Source organism: Globicephala melas, chromosome 9, assembly GCF_963455315.2.
Source record: "Globicephala melas chromosome 9, mGloMel1.2, whole genome shotgun sequence".
NCBI classification, from domain to species: Eukaryota; Metazoa; Chordata; class Mammalia; order Artiodactyla; family Delphinidae; genus Globicephala; species Globicephala melas.
In genome coordinates, this window is record NC_083322.1 from 54,951,150 (window position 1) to 54,978,126 (window position 26,977).

Consider the following 26,977-nt stretch of genomic DNA (forward strand, 5'->3'; position numbering starts at 1 on the left):
CAGCACCACCAAAGGGGTGGGCAGACCACCTAAGCCACTTCTCCACCCCGACTCATGGATCTGCCCCTACCCTCACCCCATTTAAAGAACCAGCTTGCCCCTACCTCAGGAAGCAAGCAAGAAAATCTGCTTCTTGTTTTCATTCCCTCGTGCTACAGCACAAGCCTTAATAGAGCCTTGCCTGAATTCTTCAGCTGGCCTCTTATCAATTTCTATTGATTAAAGAGTACAAGAATCTGGATTGGTATCAGTATGTAAATGTAACTTTTGTTTATCACCACCCAAAGGGTCCAGATTATTAATCTTATAAATATATTTCCCTCCTTCAGCATGTCTCTCATTTACAAATATCTACTACACACCAGGCTGTGTTATTTTCTCCACGTACCATATTTTGAAAGCAGAATCCTGACACAGAATTATAGTAAATGCTTTGAATAACAGACAGCCAACCTGACCCACATCAGATATGTGAGTCATCTGGCAAGCAAACTGGTTGGTGAAGCAAGCAGGTCCTCCTCCCCCAGAGCAACATGTGCTTCTTTTCCCGAGTCATGCTTTGGGTCTAAGGGGACAGTCTTTATTCAATCATACATTCAGCAAACATTTACTGAATATCTACCAGGTGCCAGATACTCTGCAAAATGCTGGTGATCCAATGGTAAGCAAAATGGACATGACTTCTGCCTCTATGGAATTTACAGTCTAGTGTGAGACATAAATAATCCCACCAATATGTATAGTAGAAAATTGTGTACCTACTATGAAAGAAAATACAGAGGACTATGTAAGAATATTATTAGAGGACTTAATTTATAGGGAGAACTATTTTTGCTCAAGGATATAGCACATATTAAGCACTATCTTTGTAGGCTTTTTGTTAACATGAAAATATTGGGGACAATGTGAGCCTTAAATGTCCATTCATCTCATTCACAATGATTTACAATAAAATCTTGCTCTAAATTTTCCAAGTATAGAACCATGCACTTTCCTAACATCTCAGCTTTCCTATAAGTCCACTAAATGCTCCAAATTCTCACCAGAAACATTCTCATCTCACTTTTTCAAGAGCTGACCTCACATTTAATCTTGGAAAAGATTTCACTGCCCACTACAGCCCTAAATTTTTTTCTTTTTTTTACTCTAAACAAACACACACACACAAAAAAGAAAAACACAAATTAAGAAAAGGAGAAAGGTATAACAGCTGCAAAAAATGCTAGGTGTGCAGAACACTTATAGCTGGTCGACCTGGCATCTATACTCTCCCTTTATGTGGAATGACCCTAAAATTCATTTGGGGATCTACCCCTTCCCCACTCTCAGCCTGGTGTGCTGAATGGGACAGTCTTCCCAGCTCCATGGGTGAAATATACAACTTGACCCAAAGTCAACCATTGTTCATGGCCAAGTATGTGACATAAGCCAGTCTAGTAGAAGCACATCTCAGGCCTTGTACTAAGAGTGGGATAAAGACCCTTGCTCTATTGCACTGGTTTTGAAGCTAGAAGGGGATTTACCCAGGAACTTCTGACATCCATCTTGTAATTACAAAGAGAGAGCCGATCTGAGAATACACTGAACACACAAAAAACTACCCTGAGAAATGGAGAAAGGAGAAATAGTCCCTAGTAACACTTTAAGCCCCAGACTCTAGGCCAGTTTTCCCTTGCACACCCCATATCTGGTCCGTAGCAAATATTCTCAGTATTCTTTGCCCAACATACAATGGAAAGAGAGTTCAACCAACACAGCCACCTCTCCTTTATTCCGTACCTAAAGGCTAGTCTCTGCCTTTTAGATTTTCCATGTAATCACCCTACACTAGTCCACTATGTTCCCTTAACCACAGGGGACACATATCAAGTTCTTCATGCCATCTGTTAAATCTCCTCTCTCCTGATCTGAGATGAGGAAGAAAGCACACTCCCAACCTGCCTCCTTGGAGATGGGACTCACCACAATGCTCTCCAAAGAAACCCTGAAACAATTTCTACTCTCTCAACTTTTTCATGATCTTTATGTGGGCGAGAGATTTAAGAATCATGTAACCAGTTCTCATTTTACTCCTTTGGAAATCCTGCATAGGAATCACCTCCTCCTTTAGAGCACAGCATTAATTATATCTTTGGATCTTGGCTGAAACATCCATTTTAATATTGTTACATGTGAACATTACCCATCCATCACATATTTTGCAAGGGAAAAAAGTTGAAAACTGCTTCAATGTTTTCACATTTCCTGCAGAGCCAAAAATGAGAAGACTGGCCCAGAGATAATCATCAACAAGAACCAAGTTCACAAAAACTGAAATGAAATGAAATGAAATAAAATAAAATAAACCAAGCTCATATTTTCAGTATTCAGGTAACATCGAAGGGTTTAGAGGAAAGCAATCAAGATGATTAAAGAGTATAAAAATTAAGGATAAAGGAATTATGATCTCCTGAAAGTAAATACCTAACTGTAATAATAACATACAAGAATGTCTACACTCCAGAGGAGTGTGTCAGGCTAGTTCATCTAAACTCATAACAACTTTAACTTGGCTATAACAGAACAAATGAACATAAATCCTTGCAGAAAGAATTATTAAATATTTTAATGGGTTATGAATGGAGGTCATGGGTACTTCTTTGAAGTTTTTTTTTGTGTGTGTTTTTTTTGCGGTATGCGGGCCTCTCACTGTTGTGGCCTCTCCCGTTGCGAAGCACAGGCTCTGGACACACAGGCTCAGTGGCCATGGCTCACAGGCCCAGCTGCTCTGCGGCATGTGGGATCCTCCCGGACAGGGGCACGAACCCACGTCCCCTGCATCGGCAGGTGGGCCCCCAACCACTGCGCCAGCAGGGAAGCCCCTGAAATTATTTTTTAAAATAGAAAATCCTCTCTTTAAAATACCTTAGAGGGAGGGCAGACAGCAGAAGCAAAAAGAACTACAATCCTGCAGCCTGTGGAACAAAAAACACATTCACAGAAAGATAGATAAGAAGAAAAAGAGGGCTATGTACCAGATGAAGGAACAGGTTAACAGCCTAGGAAAACAACTAAATGAAGTGGAGATAGGAAACCTACCAGAAAAAGAATTCAGAATAATGATAGTGAAGATGATTCAGGACCTCGGAAAAACAATGGAGGAAAAGATCGAGGAGATGCAAGAAATGTTTAACAAAGAACTAGAAGAATTAAAGAACAAACAAACAGAGATGAACAATACAATAACTGAAATTGAAAAATACACTAGAAGGAATCAATAGCAGAATAACTGATGCAGAAGAACGGATAAGTGACCCGGAAGACAGAATGGTGGAATTCACTGCTGCAGAACAGAATAAAGAAAAAAGAATGAAAAGAAATGAAGACAGGGGTTTCCCTGGTGGCGCAGTGGTTGAGAGTCCGCCTGCCAATGCAGGGGACACGGGTACGTGCTCCAGTCCGGGAAGATCCCACATTCCGTGGAGCGGCTGTTCCTGTGAGCCATGGCCGCTGAGCCTGCACATCCGGAGACTGTTGCTCCGCAATGGGAGAGGCCACAACAGTGAGAGGCCCGCGTATAGCAAATAAATAAATAAATAAATAAATAAAAAGAAATGAAGACAGCCTAAGAGACCTCTTGGAAAACATTAAATGCAACAACATTCACATTATAGGGGTCTCAGAAGGAGAAGAGAGAGAGAAAGGACCCAAGAAAATATTTGAAGAGATTATAGTCGAAAATTTCCCTAACATGGGAAAGGAAATAGCCACCCAAGTTCAGGAAGCGCAGAGAGTCCCATACAGGATAAACACAAGGAGAAACATGCCGAGACACATAGTAATCAAGTTGGCAAAAATTAAAGACAAAGAAAAATTATTGAAGGCAGCAAAGGAAAAACGACAAGTAACATACAAGGGAACTCCCATAAGGTTAAGAGCTGATTTCACAGCAGGAACTCTACAAGCCAGAGGGAGTGGCATGATATACTTAAAGTGATGAAAGGGAAGAACCTACAAACAAGATTACTCTACCCCGCAAGGATCTCATTCAGATTCGATGGAGAACTCAAAAGCTTTACAGACAAGCAAAAGCTAAGAGAATTCAGCACCACCAAACCAGCTCTACAACAAATGTTAAAGGAACTTCTCTATGCAGGAAACACAAGAGAAGGAAAAGATCTACAATAACAAAACCAAAACAATTAAGAAAATGGTCATAGGAACATACATATCGATAATTACTTTAAACGTGAGTTAATTAAATGTTCCAACCAAAAGACACAGGCTAGCTGTATGGGTACAAAAACAAGACCCATATATATGCTATCTACAAGAGACCCACTTCAGACCTAGGGACACATTCAGTATGAAAGTGAGGGGATGGAAAAAGATATTCCATGGAAATCTAAAGAAAGATGGAATAGCAAAACTCATATCAGATAAAATAGACATTGAAATAAAGAATGTTACAAGAGACAAGGAACGACACTACACAATGATCAAGGGATCAATCCAAGAAGAAGATATAAGAATTATAAATATATATGCACCCAACATAGGAGCACCTCAATACATAAGGCAACTGCTAACAGCTCTAAAACAGGAAATCGACAGTAACACAATAATAGTGGGGGACTTTAACACCTCACTTACCCAATGGACAGATCATCCAAAATGAAAATAAATAAGGAAACAGAAGCTTTAAATGGCACAACAGACCAGATAGATTTAATTGATATTTATAGGATATTCCATGCAAAAACAGCAGATTACACTTTCTTCTCAAGTGTGTTCTCTATCCTGGAACATTCTCCAGGATAGATCACATCTTGGGTCACAAATCAAGCCTCAGGAAATTTAGGAAAATTGAAATAGTATCAAGTATCTTTTCCGACCACAATGCTATGAGATTAGATATCAATTACAGGAAAAAATCTGTAAAAAATACAAACACATGGAGCCTAAACAACACACTACTTAATAACCGAGAGATCACTGAAGAAATCAAAGGGGAAATCAAAAAATACCTAGAGACAAATGACAATGAAAACACAATGATCCAAAACCTATGGTATGCAGCACAAGCAGTTCTAAGAGGAAAGTTTATAACTATACAAGCCTACCTCAAGAAACAAGAAAAATCTCATATAAATAATCTAACCTTAAACCTAAAGGACCTAGAGAAAGAAGAACAAACAAAACCCAAAGTTAGCGGAAGGGAAGAAATCATAAAGATCAAAGCAGAAATAAATGAAATAGAAACAAAGAAAACAAAAGCACAGATCAATAAAACTAAAACCTGGTTCTTTGAGAAGATAAACAAGATTGATAAACCATTACCCAGACTCATCAAGAAAAAGAGGGAGAGGACTCAAATCAATAAAATTAGAAATGAAAAAGGAGAAGTTACAACAGACACCACAGAAATTCAAAGCATCCTAAGAGACTACTCCAAGCAACACTATGCCAATAAAATGGACAACCTGGAAGAAATGGACAAATTCTTAGAAAGGTATAACCTTCCAAGACTGAACCAGGAAGAAATAGAAAAAATGAACAGACCAATCACAAGTAATGAAATTGAAACTGTGATAAAAAATCTTCCAACAAACAAAAGTCCATGACCAGATGGCTTCACTGGTGGATTCTATAAAACATTTAGAGAAGAGCTGTCACCCATCCTTCTCAAACTCTTCCAAAAAATTGCAGAGGGAGGAACACTCCCAACCTCACTCTATGAGGCCACCATCACCCTGATACCAAAACAAGAAAAAGATAATACAGAAGAAAAAAATTACAGACCAATATCACTGATGAATATAGATGCAAAAATCCTCCACAAAATACTAGCAAACAGAATCCAAAACACATTAAAAAGATCACACGCAGGGCTTCCCTGGTGGCGCAGTGGTTGAGAGTCTGCCTGCCAATGCAGGGGACATGGGTTCGTGCCCCGGTATGGGAGGATCCCACATGCCGCGGAGTGGCTAGGCCCGTGACACACGGCCACTGAGCCTGCGTGTCCGGAGCCTGTGCTCCACAACGGGAGAGGCGACAACACTGACAGGCCCACGTACTGCAAAAAAAAAAAAAAGATCATACACAAATGATCAAGTGAGATTTATCCCAGAGATGCAAGGATAATTCAACATATGCAAATCAATCAATGTGATACACCATTGAAACAAATTAAAGAATAAAAACAATATGATCATCTCAACAGATGCAGAAAAAGCTTTTGACAAAATTCAACATCCATTTATGATAAAAACTTTCCAGAAAGTGGGCATAGAGGGAACCTACCTCAACATAATAAAGGTCATATATGACAAACCCACAGCAAAAATCATTCTCAATGGTGAAAAACTGAAAGCATTTTCTCTAAGATCAGGAACAAGACAAGGATGTCCACTCGTGCCACTATTATTCAACATAGTTTTGCCATGGCAATCAGAGAAGAAAAAGAAATAAAAGGAACACAAACTGGAAAAGAAGTAAAATTGTCACTGTTTGTAGGTGATGTGATACTGTACATAGAGAATCCTAAAGATGCCACCAGAAAACTACTAGAGCTAATCAATGAATTCGGTAAAGTTGCAGGATACAAAATTAATGCTCAGAAATCTCTTGCATTCCTATACACTAATGATGAAATATCTGAAAGAGAAATTAAGGAAACACTACCATTTACCATTGCAACAAAAAGAATAAAATACCTAGGAATAAACCTACCTAGGGAGACAAAAGACCTGTATGCAGAAAACTATAAGACACTGTTGAAAGAAATTAAAAATGATACAATCAGATGGAGAGATATACCATGTTCTTGGACTGGAAGAATCAATATTGTGAAAATGACTATATTACCCAAAGCAACCTACAGATTCAATGCAATCCCTACCAAATTACCAATGGCATTTTTTTACAGAACTAGAACAAATCATCTTAAAATTTGTATGGAGACACAGAAGACCCCTAATAGCCAAAGCAGTCTTCAGGGGAAAAAATGGAGCTGGAGGAATCAGACTCCCTGACTTCAGACTATACTAAAAAGCTACGGTAATCAAGACAGTATGGTACTGGCACAAAAACAGAGACATAGATCAATGGAACAGGATAGAAAGTATAGAGGTAAACCCACACAGCTATGGTCAACTAATCTATGACAAAGGAGGCAAGGATATACAATGGAGAAAAGACAGTCTCTTCAGTAAGTGGTGCTGGGAAATTTGGACAGCTACATGTAAAAGAATGAAATTAGAACACCCCCTAACACCATACACAAAAATGAACTCAAATGGATTAGAGACCTAAATGTAAGACCAGACACCATAAAACTCTTAGAGGAAAACATAGGAAGAACTCTCTTTGACATAAATCACAGCAAGATCTTTTTTGATCCACCTCCTAGAGTAATGGAAATAAAAACAAAAATAAACAAATGGGGCCTAATGAAACTTAAAAGCTTTTGCACAGCAAAGGAAACTACAAACAAGACGAAAAGACAACCCTCAGAATGGGAGAAAATATTTGCAAACGAATCAACGGACAAATGATTAATCTCCAAAATATATAAACAGCCCATGCAGCTCAATATTAAAAAAAACAAACAACCCAATCCGAAAATGTGCAGAAGATCTAAATAGACATTTCTCCAAAGAAAACATACAGATGGCCGAGAAGCATATGAAAAGCTGCTCAAAATCACTAATTATTAGAGAAATGCAATTCAAAACTACAATGAGGGGCTTTCCTGGTGGCGCAGTGGTTGAGAGTCTGCCTGCCGATGCAAGGGACACAGGTTCGTGCCCAGGTCCAGGAAGATGCCACATGCCATGGAGCGGCTGGGCCTGTGAGCCATGGCCGCTGAGCCTGCGTGTCCGGAGCCTGTGCTCTGCAACGGGAGAGGCCACAACAGTGAGAGGCCCATGTACCGCAAAACAAAACAAAACAAAACAAAAAAAACTACAATGAGGTATCACCTCACACCAGTTAGAATGGGCATCATCAGAAAATCTACAAACAACAAATGCTGGAGAGGGTGTGGAGAAAAGGGAACCCTCTTGCACTGTTGGTGGGAATGTAAATTGATACAGCCACTATGGAGAACAGTATGGAGGTTCCTTAACAAACTAAAAATAGAATTACCATATGATCCAGCAATCCCACTACTGGGCATATACCCAGAGAAAACCATACTTCAAAAAGACACATGCACCCCAATGTTCATTGCAGTAGTATTTACAATAGCCAGGTCATGAAAGCAATCTAAATGCCCATCGACACATGAATGGATAAAGAAGATGTGGTACATATATACATCGGAATATTACTCAGCCATAAAAAGGAACGAAGTTGGGTCATTTGTAGAGACTGTCATACAGAGTGAAGTAAATCAGAAATAAAAAAACAAATATTGCATATTAACGCATATATGTGGAACCTAGAAAAATGGTACAGATGAACCGGTTTGCAGGTCAGTAATTGAGAAACACATATGGACACCAAGGTGGGAAAGTTGGGGGGAGGGGGGGGCGGGGGCGGGGTGGTGTGATGAATTGGGAGATTGGGATTGACATGTATACACTGATGTGTATAAAATAGATGACTAATAAGAACCTGCTATATAAAAAAATAAATAAAATAAAATTCAGAAAATAAAAATGAAATAAAATAGCTTAGCAGAAGTCTTGCTCTAAAACAGGGTGTGATCTCTTTAATGTCCTGTGAAGCTTTTGCATGTATGGCCATTGCTGATTCTCCTACTCTAGTTTCTTCAGGTCTCTTATTAGTGCCCTTTGCTCTAATTTCTTTTCTTTTGTCTTAGGTATCTCCTGTTTCTCAACATCCTGCTCAAGGCAGTTTCTGGTTAGCTTCTGACACTGTCTCAATTTATAACAAGAAGTGAAAACAAATTCTCCATCCATAAGTGAAACATAGCACTATGCCTGATATGTGGTTTTGAAAGGCTTTGACATGTTTGCTCATCTATGTCACCCACAGAATCTCCCTCTACAGTCTGAACTTGGTTTTAATATCTTGTAGAATTCTGTAGTTGGAGAGAAGACGTAAAAGGTTTTGAGATTTTGCTAGTTTCTGGAAGGTTTTTATTGGCTGCAAGTTATGACTGAAATTATTTACTCGCTCTTGAGTTTAATATGTAAAAGAGACTTCTAGTCCCCTCCACCAGGAAGCCTACAGAACCCACTGAACTAACCTTACGCACTGGGGGAAAACACCAAAAACAACGGGAACTACGAACCTGCAGCCTGTGAGAAGGAGACAGCAAACACAGTAAGTTAAGCAAAATGAGAAGACAGAGAAACACACAGCAGATGAAGAAGCAAGGAAAAAACCAACCAGACCAAACAAATGAAGAGGAAATAGGCAGTCTACCTGAAAAAAAGAGTAATGATAGTAAAGATGATCCCAAATCTTAGAAATACAATGGAGAAAATACAAGAAACATTTAACAAGGACCTAGAAGAAATAAAGAGCAAACAAACAGTGATGAACAACACAATAAATGAAATTTAAAATTCTCCAGAAGGAACCAATAACAGAATAACTGAGGCAGAAGAATGGATAAGTGGTCTGGAAAATAAAAAGTGGAAATAACTACTGCAGAGCAGAAAAAACAAAAAAGAATGAGAAGAATTGAGGAAAGTCTCAGAGACCTCTGGGATAACATTAAACATACAAACATTCGAATTATAGGGGTCCCAGAAGAAAAAGAGAAAAAGAAAGGGACTGAGAAAATATTTGAAGAGATTACAGTTGAAAATTTCCCTAACATGGAAAAGGAAATAGTCAACTCCAGGAAGTGCAAAGAGTCCCATACAGGACAAATCCAAGGAGAAACATACCAAGACACATATTAATCAAAGTATCAAAAATTAAATACAAAGAAAAAATATTAAAAGCAGCAAGGGAAAAACAACAAATAACATACAAGGGAATCCCCATAAGGTTAACAGCTGATTTTCCAGCAGAAACCTTGCAAGCCAGAAGGGAGTGGCAAGACACATTTAAAGTGATGAAAGGGAAAAACCTACAACCAACATTACTCTACCCAGCGAGGATCTCATTCACATTTGACAGAGAAATTAAAACTTCTACAGAAAAGCAAAATCTAAGAGAATTCAGCACCACCAAACCATTACAACAAATGCTACAGGAACTTCTCTAGGCAGGAAACACAAGAGAAAGAAAAGACCTACAATAACAAAACCAAAACAATTAAGAAAATGGTCATAGGAACATACATATCAATAATTACCTTAAATGTAAATGGGTTAAATGCTCCAACCAAAAGACACAGACTGGCTGAATGGATACAAAAACAAGACCCATATAATATGCTGTCTACAAGAGACCCACTTCAGACCTACGGACACATGCAGACTGAAAGAGAGGGGATGGAAAAAGATATTCCATGCAAACAGAAATCAAAAGGAAGCTGGTGTAGCAATTCTCAGATCAGACAAAATAGACTTAAAATAAAAACTGTTACAAGAGACAAAGAAGGACACTACATAATGATCAAGGGATCAATCCAGGAAGAAGATATAACAATTGTAAATATATATGCACCCAACATAGGAGCACCTCAATACATAAGGCAAATGTTAACAGCTATAAAAGAGGAAATCGACAATAACACAATAATAGTGGGGGACTTTAACACCCCACTTCCACCAACAGACAGATCATCCAAAATGAAAATAAATAAGGAAACACAAGCTTTAAATGATACATTAAACAAGATGGACGTCACTGATATTTATAGGACATTCCATGCAAAAACAACAGAATACACTCACTTCTCAAGTGCTCACAGAACATTCTCCAGGATAGATCATATCTTGGGTCACAAATCAAACCTTGGTAAATGTAAGAAAACTGAAATAGTATCAAGTATCTTTTCCGACTACAATGCTATGAGACTAGATATCAATTACAGGAAAAATCTGTAAAAAATACAAACACATGGAGCCTAAACAACACACTACTTAATAACTGAGAGATCACTGAAGAAATCAAAGAGGAAATCAAAAAATACCTAGAGACAAATGACAATGAAAACACAATGACCCAAAACCTATGGGATCCAGCAAAAGCAGTTCTAAGAGAGAAATTTATACCAATACAATCCTAACTCAAGAAATAAGAAACATCTCAAATAAACAACCTAACCTTACACCTAAAGCAATTAGAGAAAGAAGAACAAAGAAACACCAAAGTTAGCAGAAGGAAAGAAATCATAAATATCAGATCAGAAATAAATGAAAAAATAGCAAAGATCAATAAAACCAAAAGCTGGTTCTTTGAGAAGATAAACAAGATTGATAAACCATTAGCCAGACTCATCAAGACAAAAAAGGAGAGCTTTACCCAGCAATCCCACTACTGGGCATATACCCTGAGAAAACCATAATTCAAAAAGAGTCATGTACCACAATGTTCATTGCAGCTCTATTTACAATAGCCAGGACATGGAGCAACCTAAGTGTCCATCGACAGATGAATGGATAAAGACGTGGCACATATATACAATGGAATATTACTCAGCCATAAAAAGAAACGAAATTGAGTTATTTGTAGTGAGGTGGATGGACCTAGAGACTGTCATACAGAGTGAAGTAAGTCAGAAAGAGAAAAATAAATACTGTATGCTAACACATATATATGGAATCTAAAAAAAAAAAAAAAGGTTCTCAGGAACCTAGGGGCAAGACAGGAATAAAGACGCAGATGTAGAGAATGGACTTGAGGACATGGGGAGGAGGAAGGGTAAGCTGGGGCGAAGTGAGAGAGTGTCATGGACTTATATACACTACCAAATGTAAAATAGAGAGCTAGTGGGAAGCAGCCGCATAGCACAGGGAGATCAGCTCGGTGTTTTGTGACCACCTAGAGGGGTGGGATAGGGAGGGTGGGAGGGAGACGCAAGAGGGAGGAGATATGGGGATATATGTATATGTATAGCTAACTCACTTTGTTATAAAGCAGAAACTAACACACTATTGTAAAGCAATTATACTCCAATAAAGATGTTAAAAAAAAAAAAAGAAACTTCTAAATAGGCTGCCTTAGGCTTTTCAGTGCTATCTAGACCTATGATGTAAAAACTGTAAAACAGTGTGGGAGAGAAAAGATAAGTTTAGAGGAAAATACCTCAAGTAACCCAAAGAATTTTTTAATAAATGTTTTTATGTTTCTATCACACATATTCTCCCCCTGACCTTCAACCTTAATATCTATTATCCCTGCATATGGTGTTTCCAAGAGTGGGTAAAGAATTCTGGCATCCATGTGTATGTATGTGTGTATATGTGTACATATGCGTGTAACATTTGCATATATACATAACATACATAAGAGTTGGTGGCACATAGATATATCTTATCTCCTCCAAACCCCAATGAAGATGAAAAATATATTTTCGAGAAGAAAACTGATATTTGCATATAGATAGATAGGGATACATCCAACTCTCAGCTTACTGGTTTTTTCATCATCTTGAATCCCTACAGCAAAGGTATGCCCAGCACCACAGACTATTTTTTCTCCATAGCAGGAATTCTGAATTTGCACATGTGAAAGCAAAGGGTATCAGGGGTTCACATGTAAAAACCTTCATGAGTAGAAAAATGCAGTATTCATCGTCTTCGACAGAACCAAAAATGTCAAATAACAGAGGATATTTAAGAAAACTAAGGTATTGACTGATTGAATGATCCAATCTGATATTTCTGCAAGATCTAATTCATAGCGCCAAGACATCATTCCAGTAAATCAAGTTGAAAAGAAAAGAGGCTTATTTTTATAATCCATCTTTCCTCAGCAAGGTTGGTTTCCATAGCCACAGGCTTGTCAGCCAGGTGGTTTGGTTAATGATGACCCTAGGGAGGCAACAATATGGGTCTCCATTTCTCCATCTCTGTTTGCAAAGCACAGCCAAATTGGTTCTAGAAGTTGTCTGAGAAGTAGACTGTGTCCCCAAAGAGACTAATAATCTCTGATCAGCAACATCTTCAATAAAAAGGGCAGACAGCAATTCTTGGTTTGTCTACAATCCAATACTCTCTTAGGGAGCAGTAATGCTGCCATGGAATTCCCCTCAGCCTGAGGAGAAAGGCAAACAAATCCGTCGCCCTATCAAACAGCCTGGATGTTTTTTCTTTAATACTCAGAAATCCCAGGGTTTCTTTCTGAACCTCAGCTGCTTCATCTATAAACAGAGAGGTTTGCTCGGTCTCTTCTGTTCCAACATGCTGATTCTGCTCCCTGACCTAACAATTCCTGTTCCACCATAAAAACTTCTCATGATCTTTCTGCCCCACTTCTCTTTTCCAATGCTGGCCACACAACAAAGCACTGGTACCCAGTAGGACACTCTTCTGGTTTGTTAAGCCAAAAGCCACATGATTTCTCCACCTTTGTAACTCAGTCTTTTAGCTCTAGCCTGATTTGGGAACCAAACACTCAAGATATAGAACACTAAATTTGTCAAAAGTGCATCACATTTCAAAAGCACAGCAATAAGTCTTTGTTGATCCTGCTGACCTTCCAAGCTATTATTCAGTTTCTCTCCTTTTCTTGCCAAATTTAATTATATGGTCTACAGAACATCACCTCTCCTATTGTCACCAAATTGTCACCAAATTCCTTTTTAAATAGCTGAGATAAGATTTAACTGCCAACATTCCACTGAAATATTTCTCTTGAAGGTCACAAATGACTAAATTAAGGCTAAAGCTGATGAGTTTTTCTCAGTTCTTATTATTCTTGATCTTTTCTCAGCATTTGACACAGTTAATGACCTCCTGTTTTTCAAATTATGTCCCCCCATGGATTCTGTGACACCGTCCAATCGCAGTGTCCCATTTTGTGGCTGCTCCTTCTCCATCTCCTTCTGCCTTATGTTTCACCTCCTAGTACCCAAATGTGTGTTTTCCCAAGGTCCTGACTTCTATTCTTCAATCTTTTAGTCTATGCCCAATCCCTCTGAAACTTCATCTACTTCCATGTCTTCAATTATCATTGATAACCTCCAAATAGACATCTGTGACTTTCAAGTCCACAGCTCTGAGCATTCATGGCTCTATAGATTTATTTACCAGAAATTTCCCCCTTAAACATTCTGTTCTATTTTTTAAATCAACACACTCAAAGCTGAAGGCTTTGTCTTCCCAGCTCCCAAACCAGTTAACTGTCCAAAACTTCTCTATTTGGTCAGTAGAAACACCAACCTAGAGACCTGAAAGCATTCACTTTATGCTTCATGTGGTAAATATGAATTGATGGTCTCTTTTATGCCAAGCAGAATTCTAAGTACTAAGTACTAGAAACACAATGATAAGGCCCAATCCTTGTCCTCAAAGGGTTCGCCCTCTACTTCCTCTACCACATATTTATTCCATAATGCCTTTTAATTGGGATTATAATATTTTCCCCCAAACCATCTCCTCTTTGAACTTCACTTTTTCTGCCCACATATACCTCACTTGGCCTCCTACTTATACTCAAAGTTCTAAAGTAATCCTTCATTTCTTCTTCCTTTATACCCTATTGCTTTCTAGGTTCTATCAAATTTCCTTTGTAATATTACTCATACTCAACAGTAAACATTTACTGGGTGACTTCCAACTGCTAAGCACTGTGCTAAGCAAGGAGAACACAGTGATAAAGATGACACAAAGTCTCTGCCTTCAACAACTTCAGAGTTAGTGTAAGAAAGAGACAAGTAAATAAATAATTACAGTGCAGCAGCACAAATATTATAAATGGGCCTAAAAGAGAAGCCCCTAACCTAACTTGGATTCAAGGAAGACTTCCCAAAGAACATGACTCTTGAGTTGAGCTATAACGTATTACATGGTGTTAACCTATCAGACTGGGACATTCCAGACAGGAACAGCAAGTGGTTCAGTAGAACTGAAGTATGTACACAGGGAGTGACAAGCAAGAGGTGAGACTGGGAAAGTAGAAATAGGTCACATTAAACATAAGAGTCATGGCGTTTTATAGGCTGAATTATGTCCTCCAAAAAGACGTGTTGAAATCCTCCTAGGCCCCCGTACTTGTAAATGTGATGTTATTTGGAAATAGGGTTTTGGCACATGTAATCAAGTTAAGATGAGGTCATTAGGATGAGCCCTAATCCAAGATGACTGGTGTCCTTATAAGAAGAGGAAAATTCACATGGACATAGAGAACAGGCTGGTGGTTGCCAAGGGGGAGGGGGTGGGGGGAGGGATGGATAGGGAGGTTGGGGTTAGCACATGTATAAACAACAAGGTCCTAATGTATAGCACAGAAAACTATACTCAATATCTTATGATAAACCATAATGGAAAAGAATATTAAAAAAAGAATACATATATATGCATAACTGAATCACTTTGTTGTATAGAAGTAATTAACACAACATTGTAAATCAACTATACTTCAATTAAAAAAAAAAGAATGAAAAATAAAGAAGAGAAAATATTCCATGAGAAGACAGACACACTCAGGGAGAACACCCTGTGACGATGGAATCAGAAACAGAAGCACTGCAGCTGCAAGGCAAGGAATGCCTGAGGTTACTAGAAGAAAAGGCCAGGAAGTATCCTCGCTTAGAGGATAGCCCTACTAACACCTTGACTTCAAGCTTTTGGCCCCCAGTACTGTGAGAGAATAAATTTCTGCACAGTTGATTTTTTTTTAACCAAAGTAATAAAATTTACATTTAACACCACTAAGATTTCCCTACTTCTGTCCACCTCATTCCTACTCATCCTTCAGCCCTAGCTCAACTCTTATTTCCATGAAGACTTCTGTCTTCAATAGAATGTTTGATTCTATTTCACCAACATTTACTAAGCACCTACCATATCCAATACATTATACTAGCTGGTACAGATAAAACAAAATTTTTTTAAAATCCAAAACTATGCTTCCTTTCACAAAATAGTTTACAAACCAGCAACAGAAAACACACCACAGTATCATTCTTTCAACCAACAGACATGTATTGAGTGTATGTGTCCAGCATAGTTCTAGGTTTTGATGAAACAGTGACCAGAACTAACGAAAATGCTTGCTCTAATGGTACTTACATTAGATGGGAGGCAGGCAGGAGCAGGGAACAGACTATAAAACAGAAAAAAATAGTTTAAAATGTACAGTACAACTGAACGTGATAAGTACAATAAATAAAGCAGGAAAGAGAAATAGGAAGTGTTAGAATGGGTTCTCTAATGATCCCTACTTCTCTGTATCCAAAATTTGATGGGTTGAACTTAATGGTGAAAGACTGAATAGTTTACTACTATGATAGGAATGAGACAAGAATGTCCATTCTCACTAATTCTATTCAACATTGTACTGAAGGTTTTAGCCATAACAATTAGGGAAGAAAATGAAATAAAAGGCATCCATATTGGAAAGCGAGAAATAAAATTATATCTATTTGCAGATGACATGATCTTGTATATAGAAAATCCTAAGAGATCCACTAAAAAACTATTAGAACTAATAAACATGTTCAGTAAGGTTGCATAATACAAGATCAATATACAAAACTCGATTGTATTTCTATACAATAGTGATGAGAAAGCCAAAAGTGAAATTAAGGAAATAATTCCATTTACAATACTAGCAAAAAATAAAATACTTCAGAATAAATTTAACAAAAGGAATGCAAAACTTCTACTCTGGAAACTATAAAATATAGCTGAAAGAAATTAAAGGAGGCCTAAATAAATGGAAATACATCAATGTTCATGGACTGGTGGACAATATTGTTAAGATGGCTTTAGTACCCACAGTGATCTACAGATTCATCAAAATCTCTATATAAATCCCAGATGGCTTCCTTGCAGAAATTGAGAAGCTGATGCTAAAATTCATATGGAAATTCAAGAAACTCAGAAGAGCCAAAAAAAATCTTGAAAAAGAAGAAGACATTGAAGGGCTCACAATTCCCGATTTCAGAGTTTACTTCAAAACTACAGCAATTAATACGGTGGGTTCTAGCATAAGAATAGACATGTAGATCAATAGAATAGAATTGAGAGTCTAGAAATAAATCCTCACATTTACAGCCAATTGATTTTCGGCAAGGGTGCCAAGACAATTTAATGTGGGAAGAAAAATCTTTTCAAAAAAATGATGCTGGGTGAAACAACTTGATATCCACATGCAAAGGAATGAACTTGGATCCCTAACTCACATCGTATACAAAAATAACTCAAATGTTCATCAACTGATCAGTAGATAAAATGTGGTGTATCCATATAATGGAGTATTATTCAACATAATGAAGTTCTGATGCATGCTTCAACATGGATGAAACTTGAAAACATTATGCTAAGTGAAAGAAGGCAATTACAAAAACCACTATTATATAATTCCATTTACATGAAATGTCCAGAATAGGCAAATCTACAGAGACTAAGAGTAGAACAGAGTTGCCTAGGGCTGAGGAGGATAGGGGAATGGAAAATGGCTGCTAATGGATATGGTGTTTCTTTTTGAGGTGATGAAAATGTTTTAAAATCAGTTGTGGATTGTTATGCAACTCTGTGAATATACTAAGAACAACCTAATTATACACTTTGTGAGTGAACTGAATGATTTGTGAGTTATACCTCAATAAAGCTGTCATCTTTTTTAATTGATTGGTTGAGCCTAGGTCATATGCCTATACCCTAGCTGCAAAGAAGCATGGGAAAGTGACTACTATCTGGCTTTTTCAGTCTTCCTCTTACCAAAATTCATATGATAAGAATTCTCCAAATCTAGAAGGATAACTCAGATCCTAGGCAGCCCAAAAAAATTGAGAAATATTTTCTAAGTCAGTTAAGAGTGTAATAAGTACTATATGAGTAATACCAAGTGCAAAAAGCATTAAGTCTCCCAGGAGGAAAAAAATGTTTTGAAAGGAAAAGCATTGGTAGTGGCCCTTCCCTAAGCTCATTCATCACATGTTCTATTCTGCTGTCTTGGGTATATATTAGTCTTACCTCCTCTAAGAAATTATAAGCTCCTTGAGATCACTTGAGATTTTAAACTCCTTTTCTTGAAGGTCTCAACCAAATCTATCAAGTGTCAAATGGTCAGTAATTGATTTAATTAGTTGTGGTATCATACAGCTTCACCACAACTGTCAGTTTTATTTATATTTTTTAATAACTTTTTTTAAAAATAAATTTCTTTTTGGCTGCATTGGGTCTTTGCTGATGCGTACGGGCTTTCTCTAGTTGCAGTGAGCAGGGGGACCACCCTCCGTTGCAGTGAGCGGGCCTCTCATTGCAGTGGCCTCTCTTGCTGCAGAGCATGGGCTCTAGGTACGCGGGCTTCAAGAGTTGTGGCATGCAGGCCCAGCAGCCGTGGCTCGCAGGCTCAGTAATTGTGGCGCACAGGCCCAATTGCTCCATGGCATGTGGGATCTTCCCAGACCAGGGCTGGAACCCGCGTCCCCTGCCCTGTCAGGCAGATTCCTAACCACTGCACCACCAGGGAAGCCCAGTTTTATTATTTTAAGTTTAGGATTATTTTTATCCAGCTTTTTAAATTATGTATTAATTAAAAAATTTTGGAGCTTTTAAATATTAAGGGAGTTCTCATGTAACTGGTTGATTGGGTTACTGTACCCCTTTCAAAATATAGCTAAAATTGGCTTTTTAGTAACAAACCTTCTTCTTTGTGACTTTTGCTTAGAGAAATATTTTCAATTAATGGATTGGTTACTTTACTTTGTACTGAACTACTTCAGCTCTTTACAAAGCATCTTGCACTCTTAACTTGATAAAGCTCTAGACCCAAAGGTTCATATGTAGATTAAAAATGAAAATCATGTAAACCCCTCCAGTGTTAAAGTAAGGGGTCGGAGAGGGGGACCCAGAACACCATGGTTTGTAATTTTGACAAAATCCAAAAAAATGTGTTTTTATATTACAATTTATCTTAAAAATAATATACTTTACTACTAATGGTAATACTTGACACTGCACTGTGACAAAGCAACAGGGCATAAAGATTCCTGATATGTCATTTTTTAATTTCTCAATTAAGCCACAGGAAATAGAAAAATCTATAATCTGTGTTAAAATACACAGACTTACAGTAGTTGTTTAAGCAAGTTTAATTTTTTCATATATTCAGTTTTATATATATTTATATATATATATATATATACACACACACACACATATATATATATGTTCCTATCTACATTTCATCCTATAACAAAACAAAACAAAATTTTTTTAAGTGTTTGAATTTGGGAAACTATAAAACAACAAAATCTATATTTGTTGTGGGCTTACCCTTTTTTTTACAGTTTGTATTTATGTCAACTTTATTTCTTCAAAATAATTGCACAGCTAATTATCCTGGATATTTAATCATCCTCAGAGCTTGAAGTTTCAATTTTTTTTACATTATCTATACCTAGAAAGGCTTATGGAAAGTAACAACAACAACACAAAAAGCAGATATTTTCAAATCCTCGGTCCAATTTAACTTAAGGGATCCTTACACATCCTGATACAATTTCAACTCAAGCAGCCTAACTACCACTTGTATGTTATGAAATTCCATATGATGGCATTTTAATCTGTACTTAAGAAAAGGCACTAAATAATTTATATTTACACTTCTTTCAAGTTTTATGTGCTTAGAATCTAATAGTCTCTCTTCAAAAGCCAGAGAGAAAGAGCATGATTTTGTAAATAAGATGTGTGTTCCAATGGCAAATATTTATTGGGTTTGAGTTTTTGTTTTACTGTAACCATTACTGTGCTACATCATTCACAAGTATTCTCCTAGTCTACAGCTAGTGCTTGGGACAATGGAAAATATAAATATGATTTTCATTTGTTTGTTGAATATTTCCAACTGAACAGGGAATATTTTGTCTCCTTGATCTCGGTGCTGTTTATTTTTTGTTTGTTTTAGTTTTTTTAGCTAAGATAAAGCAAATTATCTTGGGAAGATTGATTCTGCTAGATTGTAATTTTTTTTCTTAGTGAAATCTACAAACTGAGTATATAATCTTCTAAGTCAGCCATTATGGATATCTTCTGCTAGTGTTCTAAAAACTCAAATATTGGGGGAAAAATCTAGAAAGAATGGCATGGTTCAAAGGGATCCAATTATAATGAATATTTGTCTTTGGCATTTTCATACTTCATTTGAGAAAGATAATTTTCTTACCACACCCTAAATGAAATCAGTTTTGGCCCATGAGCTAAAATTCAAGCATATCATTCTCTGACCAGCTCACTCTGTCCCATACCCAACATGATACCTTTGGTCCATTGAAGTCACCACCTTTTCACTGTCCTTGCTCCTTGTGTACTCACTTCTCTACTTAGTCAGCCTAAACTCCAAAGTCAATCACTAAATCATTCCCCTGAGTGACATTCAACTCCCTTTCCCCACCCTTCCTGTTCTAAGTCACTTGGCAAAACCTCAACCCTCATTAAACCCTACTCTGCCTGCTCCACATGGCTGACTCATGTCACTTTAAATTCATGACCTCTAACCCTAAGTGGGCCCTCCATGCTACCTGGTACTCACACTGTATTTCCCTAATCAAATCATTGTCCCACTCTCCTAGGCTACTGCATCATAATCTCTACCACCACCCTCTCCTTTATTCTCACTCTCAGCTGATGACCTTGCTTCCTATTTCAATGAAGGAGCCATAGGGATTCTTCTAAAACAAATCAAATAGTGTTCTCTCTCTGCTCAAAACCCTCTAGTGGCTTCCCCTTATCCCTCATAGTAAACACCAAAGTCCTTACAATGACTTACAAAGCCCTACATGAACTGGCCCTATTACCTCTCTGACTTTATCCGCTATGCTCTCCCCTCCATTACTATTCCTACTTTACCAGCCTCCTTGTTGTTCAGTTAACACAATCAAGCACTCTCCTACCCCAGGGCCATGGCACTTGCTGTTTCTTCTGCCCAGAACAGTCTTCCCTCAGATATATTTACACGGCTCACTTCTTTGCTTCCATTTTCTTTGTTCTCAGTGAGGTCTTCTCTGACCATTTGATTTAAATTGGAATCCTATCCTTCATCCTAGACCTCCCTCTACCCCATTCTTGCTTCATTTTTCTCCATAGCACTTATTACCATCTGCATACTATATGTTTTAATTATTTGTTTCGTTTTTTGTCTATATCCACCCACTAGAATGTAAGCTTGAGCCTATGGGCCAGGATGGTGGCCTATTTTGTCCACTGTTGAAACCCCAGCATCTAGAATAGTACCTGATACATAGTGGGTACTTAATAAATATTTGTTGGAGAAATGAATGAGTGAATGAATGAATGAATATAGCATCTTTACTAAAGGAGGTATGTTTAAACCTTACCTATTGGCTTGCTAGTTTATGTCAGCTTGTTGCCTCTTTAATCATTAACAAAGAACAATTAAATCCAAATTTATATTTGACTGGCAAAAAGGAAAAGTCAGAGAATCATGAAAATGTTACACTGCCAGGGTAGAGCAGCTATGACCAATGCTGTGTCTAGCAGGAGCATCTGTGAGCAGTTCCTTTGCCCATAAAAAAAGGAGCAGCTGTAGTCGTTTCTCAGCAGATATCTCAGAAATAATGACTTGTAACTCAAAGCTGCTTTTTCTCTAATCATAAGACTCACAAAAAGTATATTAAGCCCATGAAATTTACTTAAGTCCCACTCACATTAACCAATACTACTCACCTCACTATAAAAATGCTTTTTAGGGCTTCCCTGGTGGCGCAGTGGTTGAGTGTGCGCCTGCCGATGCAAGGGATACAGGTTCGTGCCTCGGTCCGCGAAGATCCCACATGCCGCGGAGCGGCTAGGCCCGTGAGCCATGGCCGCTGAGCCTGCGCGTCGGGAGCCTGTGCTCCGCAACGGGAGAGGCCACAACAGTGAGAGGCCCGTGTACCGCAAAAAAATAAAAATAAATAAATAAATAAATTTTAAATGCTTTTTAAGTAACTAAAGATTGCCTTCATGTTAGTCAAAGTTAATGGCATGTTTAAGCAATGCAAGAAAAATAATATTTTATCAATATATAAATATAATCAAATTTTATTGTATCATAAATCACTCAAAGTGTTTTCTTATATCTATTTTTAAAGACAACATTAGGGGCTTCCCTGGTGGCACAGTGGTTAAAACTCCACCTGCCAATGCAGGGGACACGGGTTCAAGCCTTGGTCCAGGAAGATCCCACATGCCACAGAGCAACAAAGCCCGTGTGCCACAGCTACTGAGCCTGCATTCTAGAGCCCGCGAGCCACAACTACTGAGCCTGCGTGCCACAACTACTGAGGCCGTGCACCTAGAGCCCATGCTCCACAACAAGAGAAGCCCCCACAATGAGAAGCCCGCATAGCAGAACAAAGAGTAGCCCCCGCTTGACGCCCGCGCGCAGCAACAAAGACCCAACACAGCCAAAAATAAAATAAATAATTTTTTTTTTAAAGACAGCATTAAATCATGTAGATCTATATTATTAACACATTGCAATCTGGTGTGTTGGGTTTGAAATTTTGAGTAGTGGTTTGGAAATTTTTTTGAAGGAAAAAGAAAGCAAGATCAATTTTCCTCTTGCAGACTTCAGTAGGTAATATGAAAGTCACATATATTACCTGCTTTAGAAATCATTTAAGTTCCCTCTTCCACCTCAGCATTCAGAATAACAACCCAGCAAAGCATTGAAAAACTCCTCAAATTTAAACCATTAAAATGAAATCTGTCTCTGAATGTTTGAAAGGATTTACTGTAAAAATATCAGTTGACATTAAGTTAATAAAGTTAATCACTCATGACCCTGAAGGAGGAAAATGGTGGAGGAGAGAGCTGGAAAACATTACAGAATTTAATGTTGCTGAAGGGAAGGGCCTTGGGGGATTACTATTAATTCACCATAGCTAAATTCAAATACAAGCTTTTCGTTGTGTTATTTTCTTGTGGTGTCATTTTTTTCATCAAAATTAACCAAGAAATAGCCACTAGAAATTTTTCATTTGAATTTATTACTTACATAAGCTAGTTAAAATCTATATAAAAGTTTTAAGACAAATTATTTGACTTGGATCCAACTACAGTGACAAGGTCAGCTTATTTGTTTGTTTGTTTGTTTTTGTAAAGCTGCTATTTTGCGCTTGATAACCACAGATGTGAAAAACAGCGAATCTGTCATTCCTTCTATACTAACCATTGTTTATTGATTCCAAAATGTGCAGAGCTATGTAGGGAAGTCAGGGAGTGATGAGCTGAGAGAGGCAGCTTTCTGCCCCCTTGTAGCACTTGGGATAGAGCCACCCAGTTCAGCTACCATCTGATATTATTCCCTGTTTTATGAATGCATGTCTTATCTCCCCCAAGACTGAACCTAGAGCAGTGCTGGAAGTTTCCTATGTCCTCTATTGACCATACGTTCTTCAAGGTTAGGACCATGTCTGATTCACCTTTCTAATTCTCACAAAACTAGCTTCATTAAAGTCATGGATTTATATATTCCCTATTAAACAACAAGCCCTTAAAAGAATAAAACACCCAGTCTGATTAATCTTTTATTCCCTAAAACAGTGCTTAAACCTAGATGGCTATATATATATATAGTATATACACACATTTACATATATATACTTGATGCTGAATGAATGAATAATGAATAAATAAATATCAAATACTCTACAACCCCTTGATAAGTGACCAACTTTGTGGTCCAAGCCCTCCTATCCCAGCTGCCTGCTTCAGAGATAGGGAAATCAGAACTATTTATGCTGCAGTAACTTCACCATATCTTGGACCATTACCAGCAGAATTTACAATAACGTGCAATATTCATGTTCCAGAGCTAGTCCTTCAAACTGGTAAGATGAAAAATCAATTTCTCTAGGATTTTAAACCAGTTTTTAACAAAAACTAGTTAAAACTAGTTTGGCCACTAGATGGCACTTGAATTAGCCACGGCTCCAGTTTGGGAAGGGGCTCTGTTCCAAAAGTCATTTGGTAAGTATATAACCTGAAACCCTGAAAACATTCATTTTAAAAATAGGTAGGCTTCCCTGGTGGCGCAGTGGTTTAGAGTCCGCCTGCCGATGCAGGGGACACGGGTTCGTGTCCGCGAGCGGCTGGGCCCGTGAGCCATGGCCGCTGAGCCTGCGCGTCCGGAGCCTGTGCTCCGCAACGGGAGAGGCCACAACGGTGACAGGCCCGCGTGCCGCAAAAAAAATAAAAAATAAAAATAAAAATAGATAAAACTAAAAGACCCCCAGAAAACTTATAATTCTAACTAAAAATTTATAGCATGCTTTACAGTACCAGTTACAGACCACTACAATAAAGTGAGTCACACAGTATTTCTTGGTTTCCCAGTGTATATGAAAGTTATGTAATACACAGTACTGTAGTCTATTAAGTGTGCAATAGCATTATGTCTAAAAAAGTAATATACATACCTTAATTTAAAGCTCATTGATTGCCATTGTAAAGCAATTATTCTCCAATAAAGATGTTGAAATAAATAAATAAAACTAATTGATTGCTGAAAAATGCTAACCATCATCTGAGGCTTCAGTGAGTCATAATCTTCTTGCTGGTGGAGGGTCCTGCCTGGATGCTGATGGCTACTGACTGATCAGGGTGGTGGTTGCTGAAGGTTGGGGTGGCCGTGGACATTTTTTAAAATAAGACAACAGTGAAGTGTAGTGCATGAATTGACTCTTCCTTTCATGAATGATTTCTCTGTAGCATGTAATGATGTTTGACAGCACTTTACCCACAATAGGACTTCTTTCAAAATTGGAGTCAATCCTCCCCAACCCTGCTACTGCTTTATCAACTAAGTTTATATAATATTCCAAAGCTTTTCTTGTCATTTCAACAGTCTTCACAGCATTGTCACCAGGCGTAGATTCCATGTCAAGAAGCTACTTTCTTTACACATCCATAAAAAGCAACTTCTCATCCACTAAAATTTTATCATGAGATTGCAGTAATTCAGTCACATCTTCAGGCTCCACTTCTAATTCTAGTTCTCTCCCTATTTCCACCACATCTGCAGTTCCTTCCTCCACTGAAGTCTTGAACCCCCTAAAGTCATCCCTGAGGGCTGGATTCAACTTCTTCCAAACTCCTGTTAATGTTGAAATTTGACCTCTTCCCATGAACACGAAGGTTCCTAATGGCACCTAGAATGGTGGATCTTTTCCAGAAGGTTTTTGATTTACTTTGCCCAGATCCATCAGAAGAATCACTATCTATGGCAGCTATAGCCTTATGAAATGTATTTCTTAGTAAGAAGACTTAAAAGTTGAAATTATTCCTTGATCCATGGGCTGCAGAAGAATGTTATATTAGCAGGCATGGAAACAAACATTAATCTCCTGTACATCTCCGTCAGAGCTCTTGGGTGACCAGATGTGTTGTCAATGAGCAGTAATATTTTGAAAGGAATCTTTTTTCCTGAGCAGTAGGTAGGCTTAAAATATTCAGTAGGTCATGTTGTAAACAGATGCACTGTCACCTAAGCTTTGTTGTTCCATTTATTAGAGCACAGGCAGAGTAGATTGAGCATAATTCTGAAGAGCCCTAAGATTTCTGGAATGATAAATGAGCATTGGCTTCAACTTCAAGTCATCATCTGCATGATCCCCCAACAGAAGAATCAGCCTGTCTCTCTTGAAGCTTTGAAGCCAGGCATTGACTTCTCCTCTCTAGCTATGAAAATCCTAGAATGCATCTTCTTCCAATAGAAGGCTGTTCCATCTACATTGAAAATCTGTTGTTTAGTGCAGTCACCTTCATTAATCATCTTAACTAGATCTTCTACATAACTTGCTGCAGCTTCTATTCAATACAACATCTCTTGCTGCTTCACCTTGCACTTTTATGTTATGGAGATGGCTTTTTTCCTTAAACCTTGTGAACCAACCCCTGCTAACTTCCAACTTTTCTTCTGCAGCTTCCTCACCTCTCTCTCAGCCTTCATGGAATTGAAGAGAGTTAGGGCCCTGCTCTGGATTAGGCTTTGGCTTAAGGGAATGTTGTGGCTGGTTTGATCTTCTATCCAGACCACTAAAACTTTCTCCATATCAACAATAAGGCTGTTTCACTTTCTTTTGTGTGTTCACTGGAGTAGCACATTTAATTGCCTTCAAGAACATTTCCTTTGCATTCACTGCTTGGCTGTTTGGGGCAAGAGGCCTAACTTTCAACCTATCTCTGTTTTTGACGTGCCTTCTCACTAGGCTTAATCATTTCTAGCTTTTGATTTAAACTGAGAGAAGTGTGACTCTTCACTTGAATACTTAGAGGCCTTTGTCGGGTTATTTATTAACTGGCCTAATTTCAATACTGTGTGTCTCAGGGAATAGGGAGGAGAGGGTAAGAGAAGGGGTATCAGCTGGTCCATGGAGCAGTCAGAACACACACAACATTTATCAATTAAGTTCACCATCTAGTAAGGGCATGGTTCATGGTGCCCCAGAACAATTAAAATAGTAACATCAAAGATCACTGATCTCACATCACCATAACAAATAAAATAATAATGAAAAATTCTGAAACACTGCAAGAATTACCAAAATGAGACACAGAGTCATAAAGTGAACAAATGCTGTCGGAAAAATAACTCTGGTAGACTTGCTCAATGCACCGTTGCCACAAACTTTCAGTTTGTAAATAACCACAATAACTTCCAAGTACGATAAAGTGAAGGGCAACAGAACAATGTATGCCTGTATTTGTAAAATCTGACAACCCTCACGATAAGAGAGGAGGAAAGCACGCAAGTGATAACGGCAAGTCTTTGGGTACCCAAAGAACTGCAGTGAGAATAACCTACCTGTCAGGAAACCCAGACTCAAACTCCCCTGGACATCTCCCCTCAGTAGCAGAGATTGCTAGAGATGGAATGGAGCCTCCCAAGACTACGGATGAGCCTAGTGTTGAGGCAGGCAAGACTATAGAACAGAGTAGAAAACAGTATA

The 26,977-nt window shown here is 38.1% G+C and overlaps 1 protein-coding gene across 5 annotated transcripts in view; it reads right to left on the reverse strand.

Moving 5' to 3' along the window:
* Positions 1–26,977, reverse strand: part of MTERF1 (mitochondrial transcription termination factor 1) — a 606,108-nt gene that overhangs the window by 540,953 nt on the left and 38,178 nt on the right. For 4 of the 5 annotated variants that reach the window (XR_009565070.1, XR_009565067.1, XR_009565069.1 and 1 more), the window contains exon 3: positions 16,086–16,119. The exons of the other annotated variant lie outside the window; for it this stretch is intronic. The gene's annotated coding sequence lies outside the window, so the exon portion shown is untranslated. The remainder of the gene's footprint in view (positions 1–16,085; positions 16,120–26,977) is intronic. 5 annotated transcript variants of the gene reach the window in all.